At 36.4% G+C, this 26,732-nt stretch overlaps 1 pseudogene; it reads left to right on the top strand.

Annotated features, from left to right (window-relative positions):
* Positions 1–2,722: 2,722 nt before the first annotated feature.
* The window catches only part of LOC103014423 (BRISC complex subunit Abraxas 2-like), a 32,153-nt pseudogene continuing 8,143 nt past the window's right edge, over positions 2,723–26,732 (top strand).

The raw sequence follows: 26,732 nt of genomic DNA, 5'->3' as shown, positions 1-26,732 counted from the left end.
TATTTATATATATACACACACACATACACACACACACTCACATATAATCAAGTGTTCAAACTTTCAATAATAGACATCATAGGTCAGTGATCATTGAAGAAGGGAAGCAAATGAGATGAGTCAACTGTCCTAGTGGAGTGAATAGAGCATTTCCAGGCCACAGCCTGGGAAGGGGACCATAAACAGAGCCTGGTGGTCACCCTGAATTGAGGAGACATTGCTGAGAATTCAGGAAGGGAAAGGCAGGCAAAATATGCAGGGAAGAGTAATAGAGAGAAGAAAACTTTCCAGGGAAAACTTCAGAGTTTTCCCCATGAGTCCTCAGCTGAGTACTTATGAGCACAAGGGTGAGAAACGAGTCACAGGGAAAGAACTGGAGACAGAATTCCTAGGGTTAACACAAGACTAGATACAGCACATGACCCAACAGTCAGTGGCAAACTTTATAATACATGGGCCTGAAGAGTACCTAGGAGGGTACTGATTCATTAGTGGGACAAGACAAAAGACTACTTTAATCCAACGTAACAAATCTTGAAAGTAAGCTTTGAAAGGATCAACCTGTTTCAAAATAACTATATCTTAGAACACAACTCAAGTATGTATAAAGGAATATAAATGTTTTGTCTGGGTATAGAATTCCAATTTGAAAGCTTATTTTTGTTGTTATTATTAAAGATATTGTGCATTATCTTCTAGCTTGCAGTTCCTCTTTGGAGAAGTCTTCTGTTATTTTTATTCCCTTTTATGGTAGGTATCTGGCTGACTTTAATATCTTTTTCTTTGTCACTGGTTTTAATCAATTTTATTGTGATGTGCCTTAGTGTAGTTTCCTCATGATTTGGTTTCTTTGAGCTTCTTGAATTTGTGAGTTTGTAGTTTTCATCAAATTTGGAAAAATTTTGGCCATTATACTTTCATATATATGTTTTTATCTGTTCCCCAGCTGCCAATATCAGGACTCCAATTACAACTATATTAGACATGAAAATTGTCCCACATCTCACTGGTGTTTTATCCACTTTTTCAGGCTTTTTTTTCCTCAGTGTTTCATTTTTGATAGTTTCTATTGCTTTGTTTTCATGTTTCCCATTGTTTTCTTCTATAGTGTTTAATCTGCTATTAATCACATCTCGTATATTTTCCATCTTAGACATTTTTTATATCTCTTAAAGTTCAGTTTTTAAGAATATATCTTTCATGACTCTACTTAATGTGTTCATGCTTCCTCTACTTTCTCAAACACATCAAATATAATTAAACTATTTAAAAATATCCTTGTCTATTCATTCTATCATTGATATCATTTTAGTGTCATTTCTATTAATTAATTTGTTTCATCACTATGCATCATGTTTTCCTGCTTGTGTGCCTGATAATTTTTTATTAGATGCCACACATTTTGAATTTTATCTTTTTGGGTGCTGGGTATTTTGTAACTAGCATATAAAAGTCCAAGTAAGGATTAAAACATGATAGGAAAGGAGCCCAGGACCAAGGGATGAATTGTGATAGGTCGAACTAAATCATAGAAACTCAATTTCCAAGTCTTCCTTGCATCTAGGCTTGGAAATGTAAACTAATTTTAGCCAATAATACAGAAGGGGAAGTGACTTGTGCACTTTAGTAAATGTTTTGCTCCCCGATAAAATGCAAGATTTGAGCCATAAGTGTTTTCACCATTGTTTCCTGGCTTTGAATATTCTAATGATGTCTAACACTGTGGGAGCTATCTTGAAGCCATGAGCTGACAAGGAACCCCCAAATTTTTGAAAATTAATGTATTAATTCAATAAATATTTGGTCTATGGAAAAGGGGAGAATTGAGTTACCAGTCATTGTGATGGGAATTCTGTAGATAAATGTATTTTCAGTGGTAGGTGAAGAGTTCAGTTTTAGACATTCTAAATTTGTGATACTTATTAGACGGTCATCCAGAGATGTTTAGTGAAGCAGCTGGTAATATTAGACTTGAGTTCAGGAGAGAAGAGGATGGTGAAAGAGATGTTCATTTGAGAAGAATGTAAAAAGTAAGAAATAAATAGTTATCTAGGAATAAAGGAAACTGAGTAGACTGGGGAGTTTCAGGATTATTCAAAAACACTAAGAACCATTTGATCTTGGGGGTCATGAATTTACATGAGTGTGATTATCATGAATGACTATGGAATTTAAGGTTGATGAAGATGGAAGTCAGGAACTGAGGAAAATTGAGGGACAGTGAAAATTAAAGCCCCATGGAAGTGAGACACTAAGATGGAATAATAGGAGATTGTCTTTAATGAGTGAATGCCTGAAACTGAGTTTACAAATGTAATTATTCATAATTACGGATGTAATTATTATTAATGTGGAAAGCTAAGGAATGAACATGGGATCAGGTGGCTGAAATAGGATAGAAGATAAAACTTTTGGAGGATAGGAGGTCAAGGAACTGAGAGGCCAGGGAATTGGAAGAATCATATAAATGGATAATTAATTACGAAGAATTATGAGGGAATGACATTGGAGAGAGTGATCGTGATTCAGGAGCTAAAGTTTTCAAAGAATTACAGTGAGGGCCTGTAGATGATGGCAATCTGGAGAGGATGCTAGTGACATAGTTTAATGGCATAAAATTTAAAGCTGGGAGATTTAAAGGAGAAGGAAGGAAAATGGTCATGAAGTACTAATGTGCATCAGGGAGGGCACCTGAAACTCTCAGGTTCAGGGTGTGAGGAGCATGGGAGAAATACTATCAGTACTAATGAGTGACTTTGCAAAGGAAGTGGAGTCTTCCAAAGAGAGCAGGTAACCATGCAAACAACAAAGGGAAGGAAACATTTTGAGAAGTATGAAGTAATTAGGGGATTTTGATGATTATGATTTGATGATTTTGTATTGCAAAAAACAGAGTGCTAGGATAAGTAGAGAAGAGGTGGGAAATAATATCATATTAATCTGAGAATGGAGCAATAGATTCATGGATTTAAAGCAGCTGAGTCCTTCCTGACAGTGTTGAGTCCCTGACCTACCTGCCTCTAGTCCCCTGTTAAGTGATGGTACTTGTTTAAGCCTCTGGTATTTGGGTTTGTTGTTACTTGTAACCAAACTTATCCTAATATAGCAGATATCGGTTAAGTTTTAGCTGGAGTCTGATTTAATCTAATATACTTTGTAAAAAGAACATTCTGGCTGCTCTGTGGAGAATAGGCTACATGACAGCAAAGACAGAGGCAAAATTACAAATGGCCAATAATTCATAAAATGATGCTCAAACTGACTTTTAATATTTATTGACTGTGTTGTTTTTTATGCCATTCGCTTGGTGTGTTACTTTTTTAAGGCTGCTGTAACAACTTACCAAAACTGAGTAGTTTAAAACAACAGAAATTTATTCTCTCACAGTTCTGGAGGCCAGAGTCTGAAATCAAGTGTTGGCAGGGTCATGCCCCCTCTGGAGCCTCTAGGATAGGAGCCATTCCTGCCTCTTTCAGCTTCTGGTATCTCCAGGTATTCCTTGGTTTTTGACAGCATTAACTGTAATCTCCGCCTTCTTCTTTAATGGCCAGCTAATCTGTGTGTCTGTGAGTCCTAGGGTTCCTTGCCTTACAAAAACACTAGATATTGGATTAGGGTCCAGTTCAACACATACTACTTCATCATATCCTCTGTTTATTATTTTTACTGGACTATTTATCTTTCCTACTATTGTTTTATAAATTCTTTAAAAATTTACATGTGCTACAAACACTTTTTAAGAGAGTCTTTTTACTTTATTTAAGAAAAAATAGCCACTGGAAACCTTTAAATTTTAATAAATAACACTCTTTCTTTTTAAAATTTATAGCAGTGTGTTACTTATAAAAATGTTTATCATTCCAAGATTATCTTTCAATGTACCCATTTTAATCAATTATCTTTTTTAATATTTAAAGAATTGATTTGTTATTATTTCAGAATTTGATTGGGATCTTAATTACATTGTCTTCCTTCATGCCCTTTAACCTCTTCCATTAGCAAAGAGGTCAACCTGTGTTTATTGCCCACATAATCAATGCCTGCCTCAGGCCAGAAAGATGCATATACAGGCCCTTCCATCACCTGGACTGGTCCCCTAATGTTTTTTCCTTCTGGTTATCAGGATGAACTAAGTTATTTATGATATATTCCCAAGAGCTTCTGGGTAAGTAGACTTGGAAATTTCCAGCCTATTCCTTCTGGTCTGAATCAGAGGTTCCTCCTGGGAAATTCAGCTCTTGCAAATTTAACTTTTCCAAGTGTGTATGTAGACAATCACTAAATGAGTGTACTCTTGAGGGATTTAGGGGAGGAAATAGCCTTGAGTAGAGGGGCAGGGCAAAAGCGTTAGTGAATAGAGCGTTCTTGAACCAAGATGCATCGAGTTGTTACTATTTACTTATAGATTTTTTTTTTTTTTTTTTGAAGAAGGACTTTCAGTCTTACGGTTGGTAGTCATGCTTCCTTTAGTGGCCATAAATCTCTCCCAAATGCTAAGAACCTGCTCAGATTTGGTAAGCCAGCTGAGTAAAAAAGTCATCTTCTTGCCTAATGGCAAATTCTGTAGTTTTTACCACACAATTCCCTTTATGGTCATAATTGTCCCTTGCAAAAATATAGTGTTACAGCAGAACTCATAAAACTGCTGCCTCTGGAATAAACAGGAAAGGGCACATTCTCATTTCAAAACAATATGTGCACCAATAGAGTTTAGCTTCCATTTAAAATGATTCTACTAACAATGCAATAGTTTTGATAGACTGCCCGTTTGACCTTTTAGTGCATAGATGAATCTGTTTGCTCTTGTTTAGACAGGTGTATCTTTTAGATTATAGATATGGATATGACTCTCACATACATTTACAGTTCCTGTAGGGCAGAGATTGTGTCTCTTTGATTAGTCCAGGACTCAGCACAGTTTTAAGTACAAGTAGGAGCTTAATAATACATGTGTTTTCAGCATTTTCAGTCCTGAAAAGAAGCAAAAAGAAAAAGAAAGATAGAAACAGTGCCTGGTGAAGAATGGGTGCAGCCTCAACCTGAAACAGAATTTAAATTGATCTCTACACTTTGAAGTTAGCAATAACATGATGTGTGGAAAAAGAAAAGAAGAACAGTAAAAATCCACACATGCAAAACTATTTCTAAATCAGACAGGGTTTTAGTTGGTTATTTCACAGAAACAATGGCCAAATCCCCCTTTTAACGGGGGAAATGGTAACTTTTACGTTCTGGGATGTGCAAAAGGAAATAAAAATTTTGAGAGGCAGGTTAACTGGGCAAATAACCTTACCTTCCCAAGGATCCTGATCTGTAGGGAAAAGAACATCTCATAGGTATGTAGCTATAGGGAAGTAGACTATGGTGTGTAGATACTGAGAGCTCTAGAATCTGGATCCAAACCTATATCCTTAAATCTATTCATGTGAACAAGTTACTTACTTGTTACTTGTGGTTAGTTACTTGTTTGTTACTTAGTTTGCTTTGTCTATAAAACGAGGCTAATAATAGTACTTACCTTATGGGGTTTGTGTTGGAATTAAATGGGTTAATAAATGTAATTCCCTTAGATCAGCTCCTGGTACTATATAAGAACAAAGTTGTCAGTTATTGGAAGTAGCTGTAGAAACAGTAATAGAAGTTGTGTTAGTTTGCTTGGGCTGTGATAAAGATGTACCACAGACTGGGTACATTAAACAATAGATATTTATTTTCTTACAGTACTGAATGCTAGAAATGCCAAATTAAGGTGCCAGCAGGCCATGCCCCTTCCTTGCCTTTTCTGGTTTCTGTTGGTTCTTTGTGTTCCTTGGCTTGTGCCAGTGCAACTTCAATGTCTGCCTCTACCTCTACCTGGCCTTCTTCCCTGGGTCTCTGGGTCTCAAATCTCCCTCTCCTATCTCTGGTAAGGACAACAGTCACTCAATAGGTATTTTTACACCTGTATTATTTAAAGTCTTTCACGTTTTAAATCTCAGTAATAGGTTTAGAATGGGTTGGTAATCAAGTCTTTCCTGGAGTTTTGGGACGTTTCTGCCATAGTGATTTATTATTAGCCTTATGTAAGCAGGAGTTGGTTGAGGCCACTATACCCAATCACACTGAGGAAGCCATTTACCTTCCAATACAATGAAGGCAGCTTGCAAAAAGAAGCATAAGTTTGGCAATGGGAAAGCTGAGAGAGAGAGGAGAAGGGCAAGAGGGAGGGAGGAAAAGAAAGAAAATACTTTCTCTTTGTGGTTTAAATGGAATTTATCTCTTCCTCAATTACAGTAAGTATTTGTCACTTTATACCATTGTATATGGACTTTGCCTGCATGTCTTCTCTCTTTGGTTACATGAAAGATTGCAGACTCCTTGAAGGTAAGGTCTGTATGTGATCAATCTTTGTAACCTCTCACAGTTTCCATCCCATTCCACTGGAAACTCAGTAGACATGAATGGGAATGGGTGAAATTAAGGAAACTAATCTTTTAAAATCTCTTACTATGTTCTACACAATGTGCTAAAGACTTTCCATAAATTATGTCACTTAATCCCTGTAATGTCTTTATAAGGCAAGCATTATTATCTTTCTTTCAGAGATACTTGAGTCATGACTCAGGAAGTTTTTGTAGATTTCTAAATGCCAGATAGTTTTTAAGTGGTAGAATTGGGATCTGGACCCAAGCTACCTAGTTTCAAAACTTGGACTTCAAGTCTATCTAGTCCCCATACCTGATGTTCTAACAGTGTTCCTAATAAGGAGGAACATCTTGATCAGAATGTATAGAAATGGCCTAATGATAGAAGGGAAATGCTTGAATTGAACTTTGAGGAATGGAATTTCTATATCTAGAAAAGTATTAGGAAGATGTTTAAAATACATAAGTGAGCTCATTCAGACTCCTATTCCAAAACTCTCCACTAGGTTCTCCTTATGCTTGGAACAAAATCCAAACTTCTGACTTTGTCTTAAAAAGCCTTTCATGACCTGTCACTTGCCTCCTACTTTAGGCTTTTCTCAGACCTCATCTTCAGCTGTTCTAGAGCCTCCTTTCTATTCCTACCCCCTCTCAACTTACTCCTGCCTACTCACACTAGTTTTTCTTTCTCTGATACACTCTCCTGGTCTTCTCATGGCTGGTTCCTTTCTGTCATTCTGATTTCAGAGAGACCACACATCAAAAGCAGCTTCCTATTCACTTCCATCATATAAACCTATTCTAATTTTAAATTTTAACACTTTGCACTATTTGACATTTTCTTGTCAATGTGTTTTCTTGAATGTGTTTGTCTTTTATTTTCCACGTCTATTTCATTGGAATGTAAAATATCCTAAAAGCTAGGCTCAAGTCTGTCTTGTTGTTGGTTGTATCTACCCTCCCCAGATCTCTTGCAATCACCAGCCCTCAGTAGATAACTTTTGAATGAATGAGTGAGAGTACAGTAAGTAGCTTGAAGTGACCATGTATTGGCAGGGCCCACAATAATTGAACTTAAACTCAGATGTAACAGAATAAATATTTGAAGCTAGTTGGCTAGAGTACAAAGTGCATTAAGGATAGCAGGATGTAAAGCAGGACATTTTGATAGGGCCTTTTTGATGCTCTAGTTTTTTTTATGTGTTTGCATCAAAATGTTTCTGGCAAAATAGAAGGAATGGTGACAAATATATCACATGAGTATTCAGAGGCTTTTCTTCTCATATGGCTGCAAAGGAAGTGCCTGAATTTTCTCCCTTTCTCCATCTTGCTGTGCTGATCACATAATGATAATTATCTCCCACTAGAGAGATATCATCAACATCTCTGTTTCCAGTAGAGAAGAACTGGAGGAAGGAAAGGTGTGATTGATTTACTTAAGAAACAAGAGAATTTATCCTGAGGGCAAGGAGTCAGGGAAAGAGAGCTGATGATCAGATAGAGAAAGGAGATTTAAGGAGTAGGCAAAGAGGATTTTTGAGGCATTAGATGGGTAAACGGGACTGATTAGGACTTTGGAGGGTTTTGTGTGATATTCCTCACCTACTTCACCACCTCATCAAGGTACTTTGGTAGAGAACTGTATGATTTTTTTCAAGACTACTGGAGTTGGATTTGTTTCTTCTGGATGTGACAAGGCCAAGATGAGCTTCTAATCTGTTTTAAAACACAGATTCATTTGGGCTACATGTGTTGTTTAGTTTTATTAGTAAGTCAAGCTGCAACATATCTCTGATCCTGACTTCTTTTCTAACCTCCCTTTCTGACCCTCAATGAGCATTCTTTTTTACAATAAGAAAACAACCAATACCAGGATAGCAGTTTAGGAGTTTAACACCTGATGCTTTCTCGTTATTATAAAAATATTTAACAAAGTAAAACACAATATGTGAATGCCATTATTATTAAGAGAAATAATAATAGAAATATCATTGAGAATTTTCTGTACAATTTGATGCAGAGAAAAGTAATCGTATTACGACCCAACTCTCTGCTATATTTCCCCATAAATCACCTTTCTCAAATAAATATTCTCAATGAAACAACATTGGCCTGTCGACTGACCAAAAAAATGCATGACCTAAAAATTGAGAGTTATGTTTTATTCAGTGGACAAAACTGAGGACTTAAACCTGGGACACAGCATCTCAAATAACCCTGAGAGGGTACTCCAAAGAGGCAAGTGGGGGAGCCCAGACTACACAGGAGTTTTTGCAACAAAAACCAAGTAGTGGGAACATCAAAAGATTATTGTTAATTAAGGAAAACCAGATATCTCAAGTTAATGAATTTAGTGCTCTCCTATGTATTGGAAGATGCAAGAGTCTGGGGTCACTGAAATCATTCCTTTGGTATGCATCTCAGCTCTCTGGGGCCATCATATTCTGTGTTTTCTCATCCTGAGCCCTCAGGGTATACCCTCAGGGTGACTGCAGCAGCTCACTGCTAGATGGAGGGGGAATCCTTCCTCCATCCTGAGTTCCCTCAGGGCCCACCGTAGGGGGCAGCTGTAATGTGATGGCTCGATGGCTACAACATCCTTTGTTTACTGATATGGCAGGCAATATTTTTCACAGGCCAAATCAGGAAGCTTACCAAAAACAATTTCCTATATATATAGGAAAAGTACCATTATTAGACTGACTATTTAGTCTATTTCCATTATGAAATGTTATTTTTAGGTGAGAAATCAAAGGATGAGAGACAGTTCATATAAGGTATATGTTAATACGGAGAGAATAAGCAAACACTTAGCTTATTTTGATTAATGGCTTTTCCTGAGAAAAGCAGGTATAGTGACATGACTCCTGATTATATGTTGTTTGTCTGCTAGGTGTTTCTCACAAACCATTTCATCCTTCAGCCCATTTCCTGCCTCACCCACCCCTGGCCTCTGCGTTATTCCATTCTCCACCTTGGGTTGACCATGAAGTGGTGAGATGGAGTGAAGCTGAAAAATAAGGTAGAAATATATGTCCTCTAGAACTGAAATAGGTGAAAGTTGGTGTTTTCACTTGTTTATTTCAAAATAACCCCCATCAAAAGCACTCAGTTAAAATGGTCTCGTTGGAATAAGTTTGGTATGAATAAATACCTGTAACAAAGTAACCTCTCAAAAATGCTATGTTCCCAGAGGAAGTGCTGGCAAAGTTTCATAAAGGATCAGGCTTAGATTTCAAAGGTACATTCATGTTAGATTCTGGAGGGTTGAATGGACAACTTGTACATTTGGTCTTGATTTTGTAAGACATAGGAAACTAGAAAATTTTCCTTTCAATCCAAGAGTAATGGGAATAAGGTGGCATTTTAATTGCTGTATTTAGTGGACTGTATTTAGTTTCTTGCGTATTAAAAACCTTACTTCGAAAGGTAAAAATGAATAAATAATAAAGCATGTCCATAGTCACATAAATTTGGGAAATGTTGAGTTAAACAAAGTGAAACATATATCCAAGCTACAGGACTTCCAGAGCCTTCAGAGATGGCTGATATTCCACATAAATATCCCAGACGGGGAGAGTAGACAGTGCTTCTTCAAATTGAGGAATTAGTGATCTGAGAACACACTGCAGAATGCAAATGGTTTTGAGGGTAAACAGACTGGAAGCAGAGGGAATGGTAAAAGGGTTATCCAAAGAGCCCAGAAGGGAGATAATAATACCCTGCCTTAAATGTGGCAGAATAATAGATTAGGAAAGAAAGCCTCAATGCTGTGGTATATAAGAAGTGTTCCCAAAAATTTGCTATAAAATAGACATCGTTCAGATTTTAACTATCACTTATACAAGTCTATATGTCTATATCTTTAATTTTTGTTAACCTATATTTCTGCCAATTGAACATTTCTATCTGTAATTAAACATGGCATGTACCAAACTCATTATAGCTTGCTCTGCCTACTCTCTGCCTCTATAATTTACCTATCTCATGCGTCAATCTCTCAAGCTCTAACATATCAGCTTCATTTTTGAGTTCTCCTTCTCACCACTTGAGAACACACCAAAAACCTGTCCCTTTTACCTTCTAATTGCTGCTAATCTCTGTCAGCTCTTCACTTCATCTCTTCTGACTTCCTTCAAATTCTATTTCCAAAATTATTTTCTTAAAAAAAAGTCTAATAGCATCACCTCTATTCTGTGCTTGGAAATACTGTCCTTCCCTGTTGACTAAAGGATAGAGCCATCCTTTTAAGTGGGGGCTTAACATGTTCTGGATCAGACTCCACTCTTGCCATTCCTTCCTCATCTGAGCTAAGGCTGTTCTCTTAAATAACGCAAGCATTAAATCTCTGTATCATTGGCATACCTTGTCTCCTCCACCTGAACTGTCCTTCTCTCTCTTCTCTATTTGGCAAAAGCTCACTCATTCTTTAAAATTGTTTGCTTCCTCTTTGAAATCGGTTATGTAGATATTATATATATATCTGTCCTGTCACCATGCCTCACCATCCCTCAATGTCACCATTTATATAAAGATAAACAATTTAGTCCTGCCTTTGTTTCCTCTATTGAAGTCAGTTTTCTCTTCATGAGTCAGCATTTTCTCTAATCATCTGGTGAATTTGTTAGTCTGGAACCTTCCCAAGACTTTCAAAAGGTTGAAAGAAATGATTCCCATTGGTTCCCCTTGGTCCCCTATTCTTCAAAATATAAATACCACTTAGTTAAATTTAATTCCATTTTTTTGGCCTGTTTTACCTTTCTATAAAACAACTAAAAACTGCTTATTTAATATTTACCACAGAATTTACTAATTTTCAACTCTGTAGCAGCAAACCAATTCCAAGGTCACTCTCCAAGTCTTTTAAAAAAACAAGATGGCAATGTGCCAATGGATTGGTACAGTGTCCAATCCTAATGAAAGATTAAACATTTTAGCTAGCAATTCCAGTGTCCTCTGACTGCTTTAAAAACATTTGGTTGCATGCCATCTGTTCTTGGTGATTTATTTATGTCTTGTTTGTCAATTTTTTTTCTAAAGCATCCTCTCAACTTATTTATTTATTAATCAATTCCTCTGGCCTATGCACTATGAAAGTCAATATGAATGTATTAAACAGATAACCTGTGCCCAGCATAGTGCTGGGTAATGTGAGAAATACAAAACATTTGAGATGCGCATCTGTTCTCTAGGAGCTTGTCTTTCATTGGGGTAAAAAGCAAAAACAAACAAAAAAATGGAGAACATGTAACTCAAATGACCCGGGTGCAATATATTAGCTGCAGGTACAAAATACATTAAGCTCCAGATTTTAATGTCTGTCTAGTTCCTTCTAGCAGCCCTCTTCACTTCCCTGACAAGCCCTCCCATTACTCTGCAATTTCTAAGACTTTTCTTAAGAAAAGTCTACTCATATTCTTTTGTGTTAGCATTCTCTTGGGTGTTTATTGCCCAAAAATGTTTTGAGAGAGATATTTCACCATGGCCACTGCTGTCAGTGGTATTGAAATTTTTGCCTCTCTGTCAGGCATAGCTGGCACTACCGATACTTCTTGTCTGCTCTACACTCTGGCTTGATGCTGCCACTTTGGTAGAAAAATGGGAAGAATTTTGCTATTCCTAAATCTCTGTTCCCTAAGCCCTGACGTATGGCTGACTGCATGCCTAGTTTCTCACTATCCTTTGTCAAAATGACCCCTCATCTTCTGCTTTGCACCTCTTTTTTAGAACTTGAGATGGGTGGACAACTGACTTCATTTTCTATTTTCTCAGCTTGGTTTCCTCTGCCTCTGGTCACCATGCTCCATCCTCTTTCTTCCTCTTGGAACCAAAAACAAAATTTCTCATTCATATAGATTTATGCAAAGAAATGCTGGGAGCTATCATTGGTCCTACATGTCCAATCTTCAGTTGCTACCTACCGAATAAATCCACAGTAGATCTTAATTAATCCTCACAGCAACCCTACAGGGCAGGCGATATTATTTATGTTTTACAGCAGAGTGTACTAAAGTTTAAAGAAAACTAGCTCAAGGGTACACAACTAGTGAGATTCCTTTACTCGAAAATGTTGGCAGCCTATTTCGTGTGTGGGAAACTACAGCAGTTTGATTGCTTTGATTTGCATTCCTTTATATATATATGTGTGTATATATATATATATATATATATATATATATATATATACATACATACATATATATGTATATATATATATATATATATATATATATACACAAAAGTAATATCTTGATTACAGAGAAATGAAAAAAAGTGAATTGAAGACATGATAAAGCTTTAAGTTAAATTCACTTTGACTGATCGGTCTCTCCCTTGAAATCTTTTTTTATTTATTTATTTTTTAACTCTAATGTAACCCTCTAAGCCAAATTTGAAATCATAAACAATAAGGCCAGTGCTCAAATCAGGCATCATCTGCTTCAGAACTGGTCATGTCTCAGTTTCTGATTGGCAAGCAAATCACAGCCATGTACTTATTAGACTGTTAGGCTCCCTTCCAGTATAGTCTTCAATTATCTTTGTTATTGTACAGTAAAGAATATTTGCTTGATGAAGTAGGGCTGATTTGCTTATTGTATGTCTCTGCATTCCCATTAATCTCTCCAACTCTGCAATTTGTGTTGGTTTTCTAGTTATTAGTGTGAATTCATGACAGTGTACTTTATTATTAGTGCTGCCTCCTAGCCATACCTAACCATTTGGAATATGCAGAAAATGTGACAAATCTCCCAGCCCTGAAGTCTTTGGAGGCTGAGTATGAATGGCTACACTGCAGCAAATAGACAAACACAGGTGCTGATGTTAAAGACTGAATAGAAATCTATTAACATTTTTAGTCATTGAAACAGCTGTCTCTTCCTTCTTCTCATCCCTGTGGCTTAAATGGAGTTAAAAAAAATGTATTTTTATATGTTTTTGCATTGTCACTTCTTCATTTTGGTCCTTTGGCCTTTTGGTAATATATCTATTCCATGATGACACTATACCCAGGGCTCTATTTTACTGTAGGATTTTAATTGGAGAACGTCTCAAGTCTCTTAACAGAGTTCCCTGTTAGGTGACTCACATGAACTCTCCAGCTTATAATTAAATACTGATTAACAAATGTTCTTATTATGTCTCTTCAGAAGATCCCAAATATCAAAAGATTGTATTCTTCAACTTTGGGGATAACCTGTCTTTTCCATTCACAGGACTTTCCTAAGCCTCTTCACATAGTACCTGACTAAGGGCAGATCCAGGTAGGGATCTTGACCTCACTCGACTACTACTTCTAGAAAAAAGGAAACACCAAGAAATTTCAGAAGTTTTCTAATGAATTTCTCTTCCTCTCAGTAGTGTACTATTTCCATTAGACAGTAGAACTTTTGCTTCAAGGATTGAAAAATGTAAATTTAACACAGGATACAGGGATTCACACACCACATATAAAGCGTAGCATGTGAGCAATATTCAAATGGCAAGATTACTGGAAATAATTTTTTGGACAGAATTGAAAGGTTTTTCTAAAGAATGGATTTTGAAAAGGGGAATAATGGAGAAAATTAAATGTTCTTTGGAGGAAGATGGTAATGATCAAAGTATTTGTGTTTTTGCACATGGAAAATACCTTCATGTTTAATCTCTCTGAAAAGTATAGCCCCATTCTTTCCAGGTAAATATCCTGAAGTAAGGGAAACATATACTCTTTAATTTATATGTCTTGTACTTTGTTAACTGATCATTTATGATATTGTGTATTTTGGTATTGACTATTAGACCTTTCCAGATGCCAATGGGAATGACCATTTCTCCATTTCTGATCAAGTATTATCATATTCTGTATTGTGCAAAGATGCCCTGTGAGGTGAAGTATATGAATAATGATGTTTTATGACTGCAGTTATTCCTCAGTTGATTTTTCATTACTCATAGTGTGAAATCTGAGTGAAATTTACATTCTCTTCCTATAGTTAAATGTTACTATCAATTTAGTATTATAAATTTCTGCCAGATGTAATCATGCCTCATTTCCAATACTGAATTGTCTTTGAGTGAGCGATCATATTTCTTTACCAAGCCTTTTGAATTAATTACTAATATTTTCAATCTTGTAGAATTTCATAAATCTTACTCATTAAATGAAAAATCATGATTAGTTCTGAATCATTAAATGTAAACTTATGACTAAATCTAACTCAATTCACGATAGTATCTTTCTAAATTCCATGTTTGCCCCAATCTCCATGAAACCAGATGTATTTATATGCTTGCTTCACATTTGTATTTTAGCCTTTATCCTAGTTTATTCTTTCCCAAATAGTTCTATATTTGTGCCTTGAAATCTTCCAAAAGGTTTTAAAACCACTTCCTATTGGGTTCACTGTGGCTTGGGGGTCTCAGATTACTTTTCAAATCTGTATTCTTAGGAAAATCTCAATAGCTTGATTTTTATTTTCTTTTCAAAACACTTTGAATAGATTTTTCATTTGTTTGTTTTCTACACCAAATCATGTTCATACGTTTAGCCAAAAAATTAAACAATGATTTTGTAAGACATTCATTGCAAACACAAGGGATCATTTTAGTCACATGTACCCTTTTAATTTTTTTTTCTATTATAAGTAAATAATGCTGTGATGAGTATCCTTATACATATTTTTGGTGTATATTGCCACTTATTTCCCTGAGATAAACATTTAGAAGTTGTATCACAGGAAAACATTCTCATTTAGACAAATTTTTATCTTTGCTCAAATTTGATATTAGAATAATATATATATGGAATTAAGTGTTTGCATATATTTATTGACCATTGATGTTTCTTCAATTATGAATTGCCTGTTTATGAATTTCCTTTGTCCACAAGTCTATTGGAGTTTTCATCTTATTGATTGGCAAGAGCTATTAATACATTTGTGGTATTAACCCCTTGAAATATTCTTCTTATATACATATTTTATTTGTTCAGCTCTATTAATGTTTTCTTTATAATTCCTTTCTATTCTTTTCAACCAATAACTTATTTAGTACTGTCAAATTAATATTTACCCTTTTTTATTTTTTTCACTTTCCCCTATTTACCACTTTAATACATTTATAATTTGTTTTGTTTCTCACAAAACTGATCTACTGTACCCACACTCTTGCTTTCACCATTGGCCTCATGCTTAGTATGCCATTAGAATTGCCTTTTAGAACATTTGATTAATATATCCTCTTGCTTATAATGTTCATTTTCCTCTTTCTTTGTCACTAGCAGCTTTACTGCTCTGACTCCAACTGGCCTCCAGCACAACTCAGAGGTGACACAATGTGATAGGCTGAACAATGGCCCACAAAAGATGCCCTTGCCCTCAGCTCTGAAACATGTGAATAGGTTACACTACATGGCAAAAAGAACTTGGAAGATGGAATTAAGGTCACAGCCCTTAAAATAGGGAGACTACCTTGAATTATCTGTGTGGGCCCAGTGTAATCAGATGGCCCTTAAAAGTGGAAGAGGAAGGCAGAAGAGTCAGTCAGAGAAATGTGATGGAAGAATAGGCAGGAGACATTCAAGGTACGAGAGAGACTTGGCACTCTGTAGCTCAATTTGACAGTGAAGGAAGGAAGCCATGAGGCAGAGAGTTGTTGACCTTTAGAAGTTGGGAAGAGTTCTCAGCTGACAGCCAGCAAGGAAATGAATACCTCAGTCTGACAACCACAAGGACCTGAGTTATGCCAACAACCTGAATGAGAAAGGAAATGGGTTCTCCCCTAGACACTGAAAGGAACACAGCCTTGCCAAACTTTAACTTTAGCCCAGGGAGAGCCATGCTAGACTTCTGACCTATAATACCATACAAAAAATAAGTTTGTGGTAATTTTTTACGGGAGCAATAAGAAATTAAGCAAGGCTTTATGGATTTTGATATTGGGCATGTCTGGTTCAAACCCTTACTCAATCCCTTAATAGCTAACTGAGTAACTGTTTACCACCTACCTCATGGGGCTTTTGTGAGCCAGAAAGTAGTAATGACAGTAGTAACAATAATGACAACAATAATACTAATAATATTTTAACAATATAATACTATAGATACATACACATATTTAAAAAATAATGATTGTAGGCAATACTTATTGAATGTTTACTATGTGCCAGATAATTTTTTAAGCACCTAATAGGTACTACTTCTTTTAATCCTTAAACTACATCTCTGTTAGATGGTGTTATTATAATCAATATTTTTCTTATACCTGAATGATATTTATTTAAAAAATAAAGAGACAGAGGAACAGTAGGATAGATAACTTGCTTAAGCTCATACATTTAGTCAAAGAGTGTTGGAGCCAGTACACTAAACCTAGACAATGTGGCCCAGAGCCTGCATGTTTAATTACCTTGTTACAGCTGCTCTATTATTGTTGTTGTTGTTTTAATATTATTAACCATTATGCGACAGCTGCTCAGTTATCATTGTTTTTGTTATTACTACTATGTTATTATTATCATCCCAATACCAGTCAAAAGTCCACAAATGATACAAAGATAGTAATGGGAAGACTTGCATATGGGGTTTTGACTTTGAACAAAGATTGTCTTTGAGCCTGCCATATGGTTTGATCAAAGGGCCAGTTCAGATACACAGAGCCTTTAGACCTGGTTTGGGAGTTGGCAATTCATCCTGGAGTCAAGTGACCTGCTGTTAAGTACCAGCAATTATTAAATTTGCCTGTGAATTTTGAATAGTTTATTTAATTTCCATGTTCTGATTATATAACTGATCTCCCTAATAATATCTTTTTAAAATCACTAATTAAATTAGATCAATTGTTATTATAACTATAAAAATAAGAGATAGATTGTTCAAATATGAGGTTTTATATCAGCATAACATTTTTTAAGAGTTAATTGTGAAAAGGACAGAAATATGAATTGTTGGATTTTTCACTTATACCCAGAGGGTCTATATGTTTTGTTCATCAGCATAGTTGCTTTTATAACACGTTTCCTTTGGTTTTCACAGTGTTTGGTCATGGGACTGTGGCTGAAAAAGCAGAGTGTGTGAGAAGTGAGACAGTGAGATACAATGACCAGCTGTTCAATATTATGATACCACTGAAATGAATAACTCTATCTTCCTATGTGAAACAAACAGTACCATGCTCTACAGCAGCAATGTGTGCAGAGAGGAAATAGTCTGAGTGCTTTGGATGTGATGACAAAGACAGGGCTGAAAGCCACAAATGAATTCTTAGTCAGATAAGACCCCTGGCCCCTACTAAGTAATGCTGTACCAGGTTGGCCTTCAGGATCCCACAGATGGGGCCTGCATTTCACTTACTGAAAGGACAGCAATCACACTTCTCCCCCAGTCAGAACAAAAAGGATAATTGGGAGGCCTTGGGGGGTGAGAGCAGGGAGATTGTTCCAGTTAATCCTGGAAGTCCCACAAATCTAAGCCAAAGGAAACAACTTTAATCACCTCCATGATCTTCCACACCTTGCTCAGTACTCTTCTGGCTTTTCAATTAGCGTTTCACTTCTTTGGCAAACGATTCTCTCTGCTTATGATTTATATTTATGGTACTCGTTTATTTTCAGTCATGGGTCATGGTAACTCAGGAAAAGTTCTAGCTTAGCGATTTCAGCATCCTCCTAATCAGCCTCCTGGCTTAACCTTACCAACCCATTCTTCACCCAGACACAAGTGGGATATCTCTTAAGAGCAAGTCTGATTGTGACCTTCTTGCTTATCCCCAAGCCAAAATCCAACTCAAAATCAAAGCCTCCTAGTATCAGTTACCTTACTGTGAGGAGAAATTCCACATTTCTCAATACATCCTCAGAAGTCTTTATGCCCAGGGTACCTCTCCCTTAACTTCTCCAAGCTCATACTTTGCGGCAAACTACTTCCCCTGCTTTGCTCTCTGCATGCTCCACTCCTCCAGCCACCACGGACTAGGCTTCTGTCTTCAATGTTTCCTGTTTGCTCTTGTTTCCATGTGTTTGCATTAGGTCTTCTTTCTGCTTGAAATATTCTACCACCAAACACTAACCTTTACCTGGAATTGCCTCTTCATCCTGAAACCCTCAGTTTAGGGGTTTCGTAGATACTAGGATGGATTTAAGTGACTTTAGACTGTGTTCTTGTAATGCCCTGAATCTTCCTGATTTAACACTTAGCATCAGTGAATAGCATCTGGCTATTTTCTGTATCTCCCAGTAGACTACAAGTTCCCTGGGAATATGGCCCATCTCTTGTGCCCATCACGGTGCCTGGCACACTGGACAATGAGCATCTCTTTGTCATCTTTCTGTTAACCTGGTACACTTTCACCACTCAGTGTGTGCACAAGCATTTGGGTTGATCAGTTAAATCTAAATCCACAAGATAAAAATTCCAAAGTTATGCTTTATGCTTTACCAGATTGCCTTGATACTATATATCAAATAATTAAAAGAATAAATGAATTATTCTTTTCTGCAATTCCTTTCCCAATTTATTATCTATATGTCTACATGAGCAGGAGCCTCAAAATTTTGCAATCTGGTAGAAACTGTTGCTATACTGTCACATAATTGCTTTTTTCATAAGCTAAAAATGTATTATCTTTTCCTTAATAAGCAGAACAATAATCCTTTTATGTATGTGTGCATCTGTCTTTGAATGCTGATGGTAATTTCATATGCATTGTGTTATTTATTCCTCATAATACCACCTTGAGGTAAATAGTACAATTTTTGTTATCTCTGTTTTATTGATGACACAACTGCACTCAGTGTGCTTACTGTTTAGCCTGAGTCACCAGACAGTGAGTGACAGAGTAGATACATCTGGTTCACAATGTGGAGTCTAGTTTATTTTCAGTTCTGAGTTATTTTGAGACTCCTCTGGTTCAAAGCCTAAAATAATTCATACTGTAAACCCCATGACAACAAAGCCCATGTATGTTTCCTTCACCAATGTGTTGCCCATCATGGGCTTGGCAAAGAGTAGGTACTTAATAATTACATGTTAAGTGAATGAATGAATTAACCTATACTGGGAATTCTTTTCATTGCCTTTCAAGCCTTTTATATTTGCAAATGGCATACAGAGATGGCACCTTCCAAGGTACCTAACATGAAGAGGGATGCAGGATATTGAAGGGAATAGACAGACTCAGAGATGAATCTTGGCTCTGCTATTTATTAGTTTTGTGTTTTGGACCATTATTTGAATTCTAAATCTCAATCCTATCATCTAGAATTTCCATCATTTGGCTGGAACATAAAGACAATATTACTTGCTTCATAGGGTTTTTGTGGGAGGTAAATGAAATAATGTATAAAAAGTATGTGCCACAGGGTCTAGCCTTTAGTAGACACTAGATAAATATTAGTAGCTCTCTTCCTGCTATGAGGGAAATGTGTTAATTCATGGCCATTTAGGTCAGCAAGAGAATCAATCATTAAAAAATTTTTTTCTAAATAGTCATTACATATTTATAATTCCAGGCTGCTTGATTTATATGTACTCTTCGTAGCTGCTTCTAAGCAGTTTCCAGCTTTTGCATACCCCCAGAGTTTATCTCATTCTTCTATGTAGGTTGAAAATAAATTTTGAAAATCATACCAATATAACTCAACAGTCTTTCAAGCTAGTGGATTTAGTTGTGAGTGTTAGCTAGGAAAAATAACAACCATAGTAAAATGTTTTGTAAATCCATACCTGATTGGAGAGAGGATATTAGAAGTTAAGCTCTTGATTTCAATATATCTAGGCATTAAGCTACCTTTTGTATTTTGCTTGGTATGCTAATCCACACAGAAAGCATTACAGAAATCATTTCATGAAGTCCTCTCTAAATGATTCCTTTAACCATGTGAGTGCCAAAATGTGCAGTTTTTCCTTCCATTCTAACTACCTAAGGACCCACAAAACAACATTAGTTTTGCTTTTAAACAAAAATTATACTAGGCATGAGTTGTGTTCGGGGGTTAAGAGAACAGTGATACCGGTTTTTGATTCCTTTATGTTGATATCTTAATTAAGTTGGTTAAATTAGTTCAATTGGTCCTTTCCTTCAAATGCCTTTGTTAAAAAAGATAAGTTGAAAAAATATGTTCTTAGCTATTTCTACAGCTGATTATTGCTGCTTGTTAAGTTTTGGCGACTCCTTTCCCTGTGAAAATATGTGTGGATTTCTGAAGCAATGCACAATATACATCAACTGTTTCTGTAGTCTTTGCAGTCAGACTGACCTTGGTTTGCATAGGGGCTCTGATTTGTTAGCTAAGTCATTTTAACTGATAAGATTCTCAATTTCCCCACTGGTCAAAAGCAGCGATTAATATCCGTCTAACCAGTTTGTTGTGTGGATGAAATAATATATGTAGAACTCTCTGTGTGGAGCAGAAGTTCTATAAACATTAATCCCTTCTCCACTTCTCTCTGTTAAGTATTCTTTAACCATTTACATGCTTCTGATGGTTTTATGTCTAGTAATAATACCACTTTGCATATGTAACACATTCCAATTCTGCCAAGCACTCTCCCATCCTATATTTTATTCTCATAACAAACCTGAGAGATGGGTACCCCTTCTGTTTGGAAGGTGAAAAAATTTATTAAGTTGTAAAGTTCTTAGATGTCAAGGACTATGCCTTTTGCTGTTTTCTTTGTTCTTCAGGCCGAGCTTAGCACAGAACTTGGCATACATTCGGGCTGTATAAATATTTGTTGGACAGAACTGATTGATGGGAAGAACAGTAACTTGTCCAAGGTCACACACAAGGTCTTGATGGCAAGATGAGAACACAGTTCCTCTGACTTTCAGATTTTTCCATTAGACAAGTGGTGAATAACATTTTAATTTTTTTTCTCCACAAGGTCAATTCAGGGAAAATAAAAATATTTATGTGCCACAATTTCCCAATTGAAATGAAAATAGCTTTATTGAGTCTTAAGGAAAAATATATTCCTCTACTTAGATTACTTACTTCTGCTGTAGTAAAGTGCCAATGAGAAATATTAGCACTATTTTTTCACTAAAATGTTAATATCTGGGTATATTTGAGAAGGAGCCACCCAGAGGCACTTTCCAATCTTTTATCCCTTATATTTGCAGAACACTTTAGAATTCACAATGTGCTTTCACAGGCATTATCTAATTATGTTTTTGAAACAATCCCAGGAAGAGGTATTACTAACAACCACACTTTACCAGGGATGCACTAAAGTTGAGAGGAGGGGGAACGACTGGCCTAAGGTCCCATACCAAGTGCGTAGAATAAGGCATTTCCTTCCATAGCATATATACTGAGGACGTCCTTTGCCTTTTCTGGGTACTGAGAGTGGAGACAAGATATATTCCCTAACCCAAAACAAAACAAAACAAAAAATCTGAGCATTTGGGCATTTCTCTGTCTTTCCTCATGAGGCTTTTTTTTTTTTAAATCCAGCTGAGTACAGGAACCTAAGAATGAACCAATCCAAAAAAAAAAAAAAAAAGATAAAAAAAACTACCTTATTGACCTGGAGGCTTTCTGCTCTGAAGTCTCTGCTTTGTATGGGTAGTAAGGCTACAGTGGGAATTACACTGTGAGCTACAAAATGAAGCTTCGTGGTCTTTAAGCTGCTCTGCATGACCTAGTTGGATGATTGATGCCACCAGATCAGAGGTCTGTTCTGGTTCATGGAATGCCAGTGATTTGGTACAGATTTGACTTGAAATATCTAGAAATGATCAATTTTGTTATAGTCTGCACATATGATGAGACTTTAGAAATTTTTTACTAAATATGCATGTAGTGATCTTTCCTTCCCACATTTATACATCTTATTTTTTCATATACTCCTCATTTGATTTTGTTTACTTGCAATTGAAGACTGAAGTAAAATAAGTTTATCTAACCAGGTTGCCTACTGTGGGCAAGTGAACAGAGGTTTTTCCTCACCATTTGTCTTCCGGGAGATCTCCAAGCAGGTGCATATTTGCATAAAGCACCAAACCAGGAAGTATGAGGAGAGAGTAAGAATGGCGGGAGGGCGGGGGCGGGAGGCATGGCTTTCTGACGCTGGTCCTGTCTCTCTGCATTCAGTCTCGCCCCACTGGTCTCCTTCTCTATCTCCCTTCTATGGTTTCTCATTTGTCACCTCTACATGAGGTTAGAATTAATTTGAAGCTTTTTTTTAAAAAAGATTTTTTCTTCTTTTGATTCTAATACATCCTCCCTCATTTATATTTCACAGTTTAGTGTTGTAAGTGACATCATTTTCCAAATTCCTGTAAAATGACAGGGTTGTCTACAATTGTGATACTGATAATATCTTTTTCAGGGAGAAGGAACACTTGCAGAAAGTTTTGTTGACCTCAGACAACTTGCTATTCTTGGAGAAATCCAGAGCTGCTTTATATTTCATTTTCTGCTTTCTGACCCAATAGAAATAATCATTGACTTGTTTTAGACTTGGTTGTGTTTGCTAGCTGATTGATGAAGTCCACATTTAGTGGACTTGCTAAGTTTTTCTGTTCGTTCTTTGAATAGTGCTGCTGAAACCCTCTATAGTAAGTGCTGTCTCAGTGGATGAGTGGATAGATTTAATCCATGGTAAGGAGGTCACCTTAGAGTTGGGTACATATAATTCTTTCTTCTTCTTATATTGTCTTACATCTGCATTTCTAAAATATTGCTATGTACTTTTTAAATCAAAGAATAAGTGCAAAGATAAATCAATAAGGAGTTCAGTGAATTGGAAATCTTCACAACATGTAATTTGCAATTATTTTGTCACTTTTGTGATGTTTATTAGTCTCCATATTTCCAACACACTAATGACTATATAAACAAAATTTGGTTCAATGTATCTTTGTTTAATGAGAATCAAAATCCCAAAACCCATGCTCATGTCCAGAATTTCCCCAAAATATAATTAGTATAAATGATGAGAAAAGCTTGTGCTTTTATTCCCCCCATGTGGTAATTCAGTTTATTGTCAAAGATAGCATTCAGTCCAATGTTGTTCATGTTTAACAAATACTTAGAAGTCACCTAACTGCCCAAGTCACAATGCTCAGCCCTTAAATACTAAGATGCAATCCTAGAGTATTGCAATAGCTTCTTAACTGATTTCCTTTCATTTTGTCTCTCTGTACACCCAGATCAATCCTCTACCCTGAGAATTCCTTTATGAAGCCATTTCTGATTCCTCATCAGAATTATTTCACTCTCTCTTCATTCATTTATGGCATAACGCTTATTCTTGTTTAATGGCACATGATATATGTTATCATTAGACAACATATTCATTACAGATACTGAAGATGATTAGTTACAGATGTGTGGCAGATACAGATGCAGTGTGGCTACCCCTCCATCCCATGCATTTTTTTTTTTTTAAAGATTTATTTTTTTATTGATTAATTGATTGATTGATTGATTGCTATGTTGGGTCTTCGTTTCTGTGCTAGGGCTTTCCCTAGTTGTGGCAAGCGGGGGCCACTCTTCATCACGGTGCGCGGGCCTCTCACTATCGTGGCCTCTCCTGTTGCGGAGCACAGGCTCCAGACACGCAGGCTCAGCAATTGTGGCTCACGGGCCCAGCCGCTCTGCGGCATGTGGGATCTTCCCAGACCAGGGCTCGAACCCGTGTCCCCTGCATTAGCAGGCAGACTCTCAACCACTGCTCCACCAGGGAAGCCCCCCATGCATTTTTAAGATAAACTATTGAGAATTACAAACATACAAAGAAGTGCACAGATCATGTATATGTTTCTCAATAAATTTTCACAAAGTGAACATGTTCATATAACCCCTTTCCAGAGCAATAAATGAAAACATTACCAAGTTCCCAATTGGGGGCCTCTGCTCCCTCCCAATCACAACTCTCCTCACCAAAGGTAACACCAGTTCACCTCTCATCACCATAGATGAGTTTTAGTTTTTTGTGTCTGGATTCTTTTGCTCAATATTAGGTGTGTAAGTACTGGCATTGTTAGTAGTTTATTCATTAATACTGCTGTTTAGTATCCCATTTTGTGGATATACTACAATTTATCTATTCATTCTACTTTTGCTCACTTGTTTGGTTTACTAGTTTGGGGCTATTAGAAAGAGTGCTGCTATCTATATTCTAACATATAGCTGTCAGTAAACATTTACATATATACATTTCTGTTCATTCATTTATCCTTCTCTTGGGATAGTAAATTGCCAACATGAAATCAAGAATTGCATTCTATTTTGTTTTAAATACAGGAATGTGTTTCTGAAAATATTTGAGTTTTGAAGGCAAGTAAAGGGAACTTCTTAAGCTGGTCCACTTTCCAATTCCAAACATTAGGACTCTTAAGTCTGTTTCAAGTTCTATTTCCCAGAAGTAAGCAAGCAAATGAATAGAGACTATTAATTTAAAAAAATCCGTTCTCAGTTTAAAACAAATAAGCAAACCAAATATTCTGTAATATCAAAGAAAAAGGAGAAATCACAAAATTTAAAGGTAATATGAATTCCTAAAGAGGAACTTTCACATGAATTCCTAGAAAGTTTTATAAAAACAACTCATACCAATGGTTGGTAAACTGAAACTGGATCTTAAAAATGAACACAGAAAGACTGAAATAATTTCTAAAGTGTAAAAAGTAAAATCAGTATTGAAAACATTTAATATAGTGTAGTTGAATTGTCCTTGAAGAAAACCAGATAAGTGAAATAGAAGACAGATTGGAGCAATTTCATTCCAAGAGGAGAATGAGAATGAAAATATACTATGTAAGTAATAGGAGTCTCCCGAAAAAAGCACAGAACAAAGAGGGATGACTAAATAAGCAAGGACATAATAAAATAAAATTAAAAATCTAGAACTAGAGTAAATAAATTCTCAAGATTGAGAACTAAGAGAAATTAAAAAGGCCTACTATGTTCCAAGTAAAATGTACAAATATAAACTACTACTGAAAGACATTAACAATTTTAACTTTACTGTTCAATGCCAAAACTCAATGAAATAACATATCAAACAAATACTGATTAAATATTGGGTTGGCCAAAAAGTTCGTTCGGGCATTTTCGTAACATCTTAAGGGAAACCCAAACGAAATTTTTGGCCAACCCAATAATTTATTTAAATATATTTCCCTGAATAAAACACTGGCAGATGTAATATAACATCTTAAACATGGAATTCCACACTTTGAGCTAAACAACAATGTCTTTTTTCTTTTTGCATTTTCTAGCATTTTGTTCACTTAGTACATCTTCCTATTTTATGTAAATTGATCATCCTTTAGTCTTATATAAATACATATTGTGCAGGTTATATCTTAATATATCCCCAGACATTCAAAAAGACTCATGGGATCACTGATGAACACGAAGAGTTAAATAATTGATTTCTCAAAGTATAGGTACAATTTTGTATCAATAATGGAATATCCACTAAATGTGGCTGTTGTTTTTGAAAAGAAACAATTAGGTTTAATTAAACAACATCATTAAGACAGGGGAAAGACTAATAAAAATAAATTAGAATACAGAACACCAAAATTGAAGGAGAGCTAGTACTGAAAAATCTTAACTGGTATAACTGCTGGAGCAAAGTAGGATACAAAAGAAAATAAAATGGTGACAATTAACGGACTCTACCTTCAAGATAAAATACAGATATATGGGAAGAGTCAGAAGGTAAGAGAGAAGCTCTAAAAGTGTTCAACTGTTCTTTCTTCGAAGGCAGTATGGAAAAAGACTACCGTAGTATTTCAAAACTTGTAATACATTACAAAATGAGTAATTATGCAATTAAGAAGGAAACAGTAGAAGAGATTCAAAATGGCAGAAAAGTAAGATGTGGAGATCACCTTCCTCACCACAAATACATCAGAAATACATCTACATGTGGAACAATGGCTACAGAACACCTACTGAACGCTGGCAGAAGACCTCAGATCTCCCAAAAGGCAAGAAACTCCCCAAGTACCTGGGTAGGGCAAAAGAAAAAAGAAAAAACAGAGACAACAGAATAGGGATGGGACCTGCACCAGTGGGAGGGAGCTGTGAAGGGGGAAAGTTTTCCACACACTAGGAAGGTCCTTCATGGGCAGAAACTGCGGGTGGCAGAGGGGGGGAAGCTTCGGAGCCATGGAGGAGAGCGCAGCAACAGGGGTGCAGAGGGCAAAGCGAAGAGATTCCCGCACAGAGGATTGGTGCCGACCAGCACTCACCAGCCCAAGAGGCTTGACTGCTCACCCGCTGGGGCGGGCGGGGGCTGGGAGCTGAGGCTCGGAGTTCGGTCGGATCCCAGGGAGAGGACTGGGGTTCGCTGCATGAACGCAGCCTGAATGGGGCTAGTGCACCACAGC

Source organism: Balaenoptera acutorostrata, chromosome 1 (assembly GCF_949987535.1).
Source record: "Balaenoptera acutorostrata chromosome 1, mBalAcu1.1, whole genome shotgun sequence".
NCBI classification, from domain to species: Eukaryota; Metazoa; Chordata; class Mammalia; order Artiodactyla; family Balaenopteridae; genus Balaenoptera; species Balaenoptera acutorostrata.
This window is presented reverse-complemented; position numbering and strand designations above follow the sequence as displayed.